Consider the following 8258-nt stretch of genomic DNA (forward strand, 5'->3'; position numbering starts at 1 on the left):
GTTGGTGTAAACCCAATACTGATGTGCGCTGATCTAGTTTGTTTGTTTTTGGGATAGAGGTGTTTTTTTTCAAATTCCCAAGTGCATTTGCTTTTTTGCATTTGTGATATTACTCTCCAGGCATTCCAAAATGTTTCTTTTTAGGTTCTAAGAGATTTATTGTAATCAAAGCTTGTCAACTTTTCACAGCAGTCTGGTTCTCAAAAATCTGGTTTCTGTTGCCCAAATTCATGGGCTGGCTTTCGAGTTGCTCGTAATGTAGAAATGGCACTATCTTCCACTTTTATTTCTTTTGATGCTGGGCTAGAGCTTTCCATTAGCTTATTTTGTTTTCTCAGCAACTAGATCAGGTCTTGTTGCCAGTTTTGAAGAGCGGTTGATGTCAGCTAAAAGGGAAGCACTCTTTGCAAATGTATTTGATATTGATTCAGTAAATCTTCCTTTTGTGAAGTCATTGCCTTTTATGCGCTTTAGCGCCTTCTTTATTTAAGGATTCTTGGTTCCAAGCCTAATTCTACTGAACACCTACCGTATTTGTTTTTATTCAGCATTTACCAATTAACTAGTAAATTTGAGTAACTTAAGCATGTAAAGTTAGTAACTACTATAATAAGAGCATGTTTTAGTCTGCCATCTAGTGTTATGCTACACAAAATGATCTAACCGCAATGTTGTTGACGCGACCGCAGGAAGATGATACAAAGGAAAGCAGTCAATGGTGATTGCCAAAGAACACTGGCGTTGAGAAAACAGGTGATGGAATAATATACGGTGCATATTGAATGGCCAACAAATGACGGACAAGCAATAAAATTTATATATGCAGACTTACCATATATTTTATTTTCGACTGTTTATCTAGTTCACATTATTTTTCATACACCTAATGGACACAGAAGCAAGGTGTTGAGGTTTTACTCAACAAAATGTATACAGTGCCTTGTGTACACATTGTTTAACATATTTATCTATTTGTGCTTGCAAGCATCTTTTTTGATATTTCCTTAACCTATTTACTGTTGTATGCGAATTTATGTGAAGTCTTAAGGTTGACTCCAGCAATTGCGTGGTAACTTAATTTTATTATTTGTTGACAAGGTATCCAATAATCTTAATTACATGTAGTTTTCTGACAGTTTTTCTACAAATTTAGCCTAAATTCGTAGAGCCATTTTAACTCTTTTTATAAATTTTCAACTAGAAAATGAAGAGGTTTTTTCTGACTTTACAGCTATTTAGTTCTAGTGTGGTTGTTGCAGCTATATCCTGCATTAGAAAAATAATAGCTTCTGCTGATGTCCTTAGAGCTGATTCAGATTTAATCGATTTCTCAGCCAATAAAAGTGACAGTATTGACTGTGGTAGATTGGTAGTAAAAGTGATTTTTGTAAGAGTAAGGGATATAGTAAAGGATTGTTATAGTTTTGTAGCAATCAAAGCTTAACCTAGCTTGACCAATGCACATAGTATAGATAGATTGAACATTTTCCATGACTCTGTTTTTTAACATTTTTCAACATAAAATGCAAAACCAAAATTTTCTAGATAGGGTTTAAAATGGAAATTCTTTTATACATATCACGCAGCCACTTCAGCAATTTTTAGTAAATTGGCTGGCAGTAGGTCGTCATCTAAACTTGTAAATGGAGAGCAGTGAAACGGTTAAATACTTTTTGAAAAAAAAAGCAGAGCCAATTCGATTAAAAAAATTAATATAAAGCGTTTTGGTATAATTCAGCGTATGTTGATCCTACCGGCAGCAACTTCTGACAATGTGGTATGTTCGGATATATATTAATAGTGTTTATGTTACTTAGTATTTCATAACAATTTCAATACTAAGAAAATACTTTTAGGAGAGCGTGTTGCTGAAAGGATCAGCATTCCATCAGTGAGCCGAGCTAGAACTATAATGTTTGAAAGAACAAGAGCGTTTCCACTAATATTTCCAAATAGTGAAATAACTTGGACTAGAATAATCACAGTAAGTAACTTAGTATAAACAAAACCTTACCTTTATTACTTAGTTGCAGCTCCACTGAGTAAAACTTGTCTGATTGATTTACACCAAAATTTAGCATTTTTTTAAATTGTAGTTATGGCATAAATGATATCAAAAATGTTTCTAAGAAACGTAAAACGAAGAAAACCGTGATTTTGTTTCTCGTGGTTTTTAGCAGTTGACATTTTATCACCTTTGCTGTTCACAGCTAGCACATGTAAAAATCTAAAATATTTATTGCTTGTTTTAATGTTTTTGTGTCAAAATTTTAAAAGTTTTAATACACTTACTTTTTGGATTGGTTTAAACAAATGTCTAGACTGAACACCAACGGAAAGTTTTAATGACCTATGAATAGGTGAAATATCCAACAACTATAAGCAAGTCATTTGTTTTGGAAAAGGTTGATACAATTTGCAGCACCACAATGCCATTTCACTAGCGTTTTTTATTTACAATATGTCTGCAGAAAAATAACAAAGATTATCAGTTTTTTTCAGAAAAATTAGTGCAATTTTATTTCATTAAAATTCGTTTTTCAGTTAACTTGTTTAAAATGTGTCTAGTAGTGTGGTGCACGCCAGGCCATGACTTTGTAATTTATATGAAGGTATACATATTGCATGCTTGGCTGTTCTTTTTATTATATCGTTATTAATTTGTTCATATACTATATCGCTATTTTTTCTTCAATTATCGCTGTATTATAATCATGCCAACGCATCAGCGGATTCTGTTTATTACTAATGCTATACAGTTTATACTTGGTTCGGTTAGCCGGAACGGATGAGTTTATTGTACATAAAGAAGAGCGCTCACTCAGTTAGGCAGAGCATATAGCTGTAAGCTCCTAGGCTAGTAAAATTTTCTTCTTTAATAAAATAGAAAAAAAAACACAAGCATTCTCGTTTTTTTATGTAATAATCTAGATTGTGCCAAGTAAAGGCCGGCAATTTTCATTACAGTAGTAACCCTTGAAATACCTTAAAAATTGTTACTTCAAATATTTTAGACTTATATTTAAAAAAAACCTCCCATTTTGTTCGAATGATTTATTTCAATAAAACTGCTACACATATGCATGTTTTTATGCTTAATCTTAACTGCGCTAAACTTGCCAACTTTACTCCAGAAATTGCCTCACTAGAATAGCTAAATCAAACACACCAAAATAAAGAATATGAACATGAATAAAAATATGTGCATTGTGGAACCGATATCAAAAAATAAAGAAGATTGATTAGGCTGAAAAATTAAACATTATTATTATAGTATTACTTACCTTCAATATAAATCAGAGAGCATTAATATCTCATAAGTTTTAATTTTTTCTTTTTCTCACTGGAATTGTGTGCATTACCCAAATAATCGTTTGTGTCTTTTCAACTATGGACTTTGCCTAAATTTTAAATCAATTTTGTGCTTCTGTCGCGCTATGTTTAAAATTCAATGTGATGGGGGGCTTGCAGATTTTAAAAACTTGCTGTTAAAAGGTTAAATCAATTCATTTAATGTTTTCAGCAAATTAGCATATTTCACTAATTTTTAATCATTAAATAAAAGGGTATAAGGATTGGGCAAATGTGCTCATACAAAATTTGAAAGTACATGACAAGAACTTTGTTATAATCCTTCTTAGTCAGTAGTTCAAATAATATAAACAAAATAAATTTTGGGGAGTATTAGTTTTAAACAAAGTTTTTCACCAATATCATTCATGGCAACTTTTTTAGTTTTCTCTGTTTTTCAGCTTCTTGAATTTGCAGTCAAACAGATAATTCTTTGTCTGAGAGAAACGAACAATGTTGATGGGGCCAATGAGACTTTTAAATGGCTGTTGAACATATTGACTACTCGCTCGATTGGTTTAAACCCTCATGCACCAGTAGAATGGATTGAACTTCAAGGAGGTTGGGTAAGTATCAAACACTGCATCACAAAATGATTTTTTTCTAGTGATTTTAGATCATTTTAACACTGGCTACTCGTGTTGCTATAATCAAAATTAGAGCTATGAATAGTGTGAGCCATAACCTGTTTTTGGGTTTTCTTCTAACAAAGCTGTGACACTAATAAGCACTTAAATCCATACTAATATCTACAATAATAAGAGCTGTTATAGTTAACTAATCTAACTACACTGTTGGAAGTAGGAAAAAAGTATGTACATTGAAGGATTTCAACAAATACATTTTACCAATGTAATCTCATGTGCTAATGCCAACAACAAATGGCCACACTGCTACACTTTCTAGAATATGTGTGTGTACGCGCACGTGTGTGGGTGTGTGTGCATGTGGGCGAGTGTTCGTATGTGCGTGTGTGTGCGTGCGTGCGTGCGTGCGTGTGTGTGTGTGTGTGTGCGTGTGCGTGTGTGTGCGTGTGCGTGTGTGCGTATGTGCGAATGTGTTTTATTTCATCAGTTAGTAGAAAATAAAATTTGGCCAAAAATAAATATATAGTTATAATATCAATTGTGTTGAACAAGAATGAAGCTTGGTTCTTATTGTTAAAGGTTGACTTGCAACAAAATTCACATTACAGTTATTTGATATCAAAAGATTCGCCATGTTTTACTCTGTTGTGTGGTAGGTGCCAAATATGTGGAAATGTGATTAAAAGCTCTTAAAAGCTCAAAAACAAAAAGCCGCCGTAGATTGGAATCTCTTGATTTCGATGACGTATCCGCGCTGTATGGTTATTGTCTTGTCACGTGATGTTCTCGCGTGAATTGAAAGGCCAATAAAAAGCTCAATATCAAACTTATCGTAGCAATAGTTTATGATAATAACTTCGGGTTTTACCTAAGACCCCGTATCAAATATAGATGCTCGCTACTTTACAGTTTCGGCTTGGCCATTCCGTTCGACTATTCATGTCTGAGTTGCGGTCATAAAAATGTCAAATTCTGAAGAGTTAAGACCCTGGCGTTTCGAGCCTGACGCTCTATCTGAAGAAGATCCTTAACAGAATCAAACCTCCCAGCAAGTAAGCACCGCCACTAGCCAGCTCTTATGTGCCAAGCTAGCTAGTAGTAATAGTTTTAGCTTGAGAGTGATAGAACGAATATTGTTATATATGATTTTAATGATGATAATTACCGCTTCAATATTGCGAAAAAATAATTACAGATTTTTCTCGAATGACAACATTAACAATTTTAATATTTAAATCTAGTGCTGCACTGATATACTGTTGGATAACATCGACCTGATGTATTAGCTATGGTTGCATAGACATATCTGTTCATTTCTTTAGGAGCTAATACCACCGGCTACAGAGTGGTGTGCCTGCGAGCGTTGTCAAGACATGCCATCTCTTCCTGAATGTTTGTGCTGCCATTATGCTGAGTTTGCGCATTGTCTCCTTGACCGAGGGGAGCAAGAATGCCTGCGTATGCATCCTGATGTAAACGAATTTGTGGCGTCTGCACCCTTTGAGTTGAGGTGGAATAATTACCTGCGATATCATAGTGAGTTGGATATTCATTTAATGCCAACAACACCAAGGCTATGCTAATGTGTCAAGCATTATCTACAATTCTTGTGTTACACATTTAATGCATCACTTGAACACACATATTCTGAACTCGTGGAACACAAGGAGAACTGGTATATTTGCCTTGTACACTTAGTAGAGAGTAGAGAGTGTATTAGTTTTATGATTTTATTATATAAAGATCGAGATTATTTTGATGATCAGCAATTATTGTTTTTCAATAGTTGTTTTGGTAGATAATCTATTCCCATTTGGAGAGCCATCGCCAAATGCTCGGAAAAGGTTGTGTGCATACCGCAATCTTGTGTTTTGGTTTATGCCGCAAATCTTGTTTGCAAGTCTGCAAACTCTTCTTCATCATCCGTTGGTGTGAAAAGAGCCCGAATCTTAGACACCAAGCATGCAGGTAGAGGCCGTCGCTCACGGCGACAAATTTGCGGCATAAGCCAAAACACAAGCTTGCAGTATGCACACAACCTTTGTAACAACATCCGTTGTAATGGACCTCACTCTCAGGCTGTGGGAAATTAGATCGGACTGGCATCGCTTGAAGCCTTTCAGCTCCATGGTGTTAGAGCTGGTGGTCTCTGTTGACTGCAAAGTAAAGAAAGTTACGACCAACAATTACTTTCACATTATTTGAATGAACTATTTAGCTAGATGAGCAACTTCATGTTTATGTATTGATATCTACTAAAAAATTTGGGTTTTTGTCAGGCTGCGAAGTAAAAATTGTCAAAGTTTTACCTTGACAAGATGGCTGCTGACTATTAAACCGCAGCTCTGATCCATCATAGTGTAGGCTCTGTATAGTGCGCAATGCCCCGGACTATCGCATCTACCGTCACCTGCCAAATCAAGCTCCCAATCGATTGCTGCCATCAATCCCTCGTTATGCAGGGTGTACTGCTCAGCAATACACTGTAATATATTGTAAAACTTCATTATACAAGATTAATTTGTATCATTATCATTAGTCTAAGAATGTAGAATCATCTTCCCCCTTTTTGTGCTATATTATGATGAAGAATCAGAATTTTGAATTATAATATATTTTGCTTGAAGGATGACATATTTTCATTTAAAAAAAAAATTGTTTCTAAATGTTGTTATTCAATTAGTGTGCCAAGCTTTTACTCACATTTTCCAAGTTTATGAGTAAATATTAACACTCACACCATGTAAGTATTCTCTTTGTTGGTAGAGGCAAACGCTGTGGCTTGGTATTGCGATGTTCAGGAGCGACAGAAAACGGAGGTTCTGTGTAAGGCATCCGCCAGAAAAGAGTGATGCAGCTGCCAGCAGGGGGTTGATGACGTGAGCTCTGTTCACCCTGGCAGTTGTTTCCTAAGTGTACGATCGGTGACAGGAGGCACATGTAACCTTGAACTCTACCCATCCGCCTTTTCGCACCATCGTGAATGAGCAGGGGAGGGCGCAGGTGTGACAGTGAAATAGTCGCTGGAGTGCTGTCACACTTACTATTATTTTCTCCTCTTTGAAGGAGAATTCGGTTCTGAAATCACAACACAATAGTTGACTTGCAATAAGATTTGTACAATATCATTTCCTGTTATTATATCATATTTGCTTGATCAGAAAAAGAATAAATATATAGCCATGCAATCATGACACAGATTTTACAAAACCCTATCAGAATCCATGATATTGTAAACATAAAATGTGAGTAATAACTCTATGGATATTTCTTATATTTTGTCAAGTTTGGTTTAGTTCAGCTCTATCTTACATGTAATTGGAGAGCGTTTGATGCTGGCCAACATAGCGCTCAAACTCTTCCCAGTCTTCAGTGGTTGGCACAAACTCTTCATCTAATACTAATAATAATCAACTAATAATAGTAATATGCTATTAACGATGATACCAGAAAATGACAATAACTATTTTATATAACATATCTATAAGTGAGTGGGGTTAAGAAATTTGGCGAAATTAATCGTGAAACAACATTATTTTATCAATTATATATTAATATATTACGTTTTACAGATAGATATGCAGTATGAATTAGTTTTGTTATTATAATAAGAATAATACACGTTATTAAAAAGATAAAATACTAATAATATAATATTACAGTTAAATGACATTAATATTGTTATATTAAATATAGATTAATACAGTACTATTAGGAGAATACTAGATAATAACCCGAGTTACAACTACTAATACAAGTAGTTCATAAAATAAATTACTCACGTGCTTTGGTGATATGTGGAGTATGCAAACAGGTTAGAAAACATGTCGTCTTTGAACTGGCGAAAACAAAGGTAAGAGTAAGCAGGCGAATAAATAAAGTTTGTCACATCCAGCTTCACCCAGTTGCTCCACGCCCGGTGAAGGTCTGGTCTTTTCTCAGGTCTTGGACAAAAAAAGGTGCTTCTCAGCTTGGCAGCTGCACAAACACTGACATTAGACATTATATTTAGACATTTATACATATTTAGACATTATATTTAGACATTAGACACAAACACTGACGCGTTAGACATTATGACGAATTGAAATAAACAAGTTTAATATGAGATAGCGTGTTTGCTATTTGCGATAGATCAAACTTGAACTGAAACTAACATTATCTGATCATGTGACTTACAATTCCCGCTATATGGCGCGAAAAATTTCTACAGCATTTTTTAACCATCATAGCGGACCAAAAGGCTCATCATTTTTATCAGAGAATGATATGCAATCGTTCAAGCTAAGCTTAAAAAATTAAACATATTTTTATGCTATG

The 8258-nt window shown here is 34.7% G+C and overlaps 1 long non-coding RNA gene across 1 annotated transcript; it reads left to right on the forward strand.

The window, feature by feature from the left end:
- The first annotated feature begins 4896 nt into the window (after window positions 1–4896).
- LOC137401691 (uncharacterized) lies at window positions 4897–7701 on the forward strand. The gene is made up of 3 exons (XR_010979378.1): window positions 4897–4990; window positions 5261–5474; window positions 6705–7701. It is a non-coding gene; the product is annotated as an uncharacterized lncRNA (long non-coding RNA).
- The last annotated feature ends 557 nt before the right edge of the window (window positions 7702–8258 follow it).

This window comes from Watersipora subatra, chromosome 8 (genome assembly GCF_963576615.1).
Source record: "Watersipora subatra chromosome 8, tzWatSuba1.1, whole genome shotgun sequence".
NCBI classification, from domain to species: Eukaryota; Metazoa; Bryozoa; class Gymnolaemata; order Cheilostomatida; family Watersiporidae; genus Watersipora; species Watersipora subatra.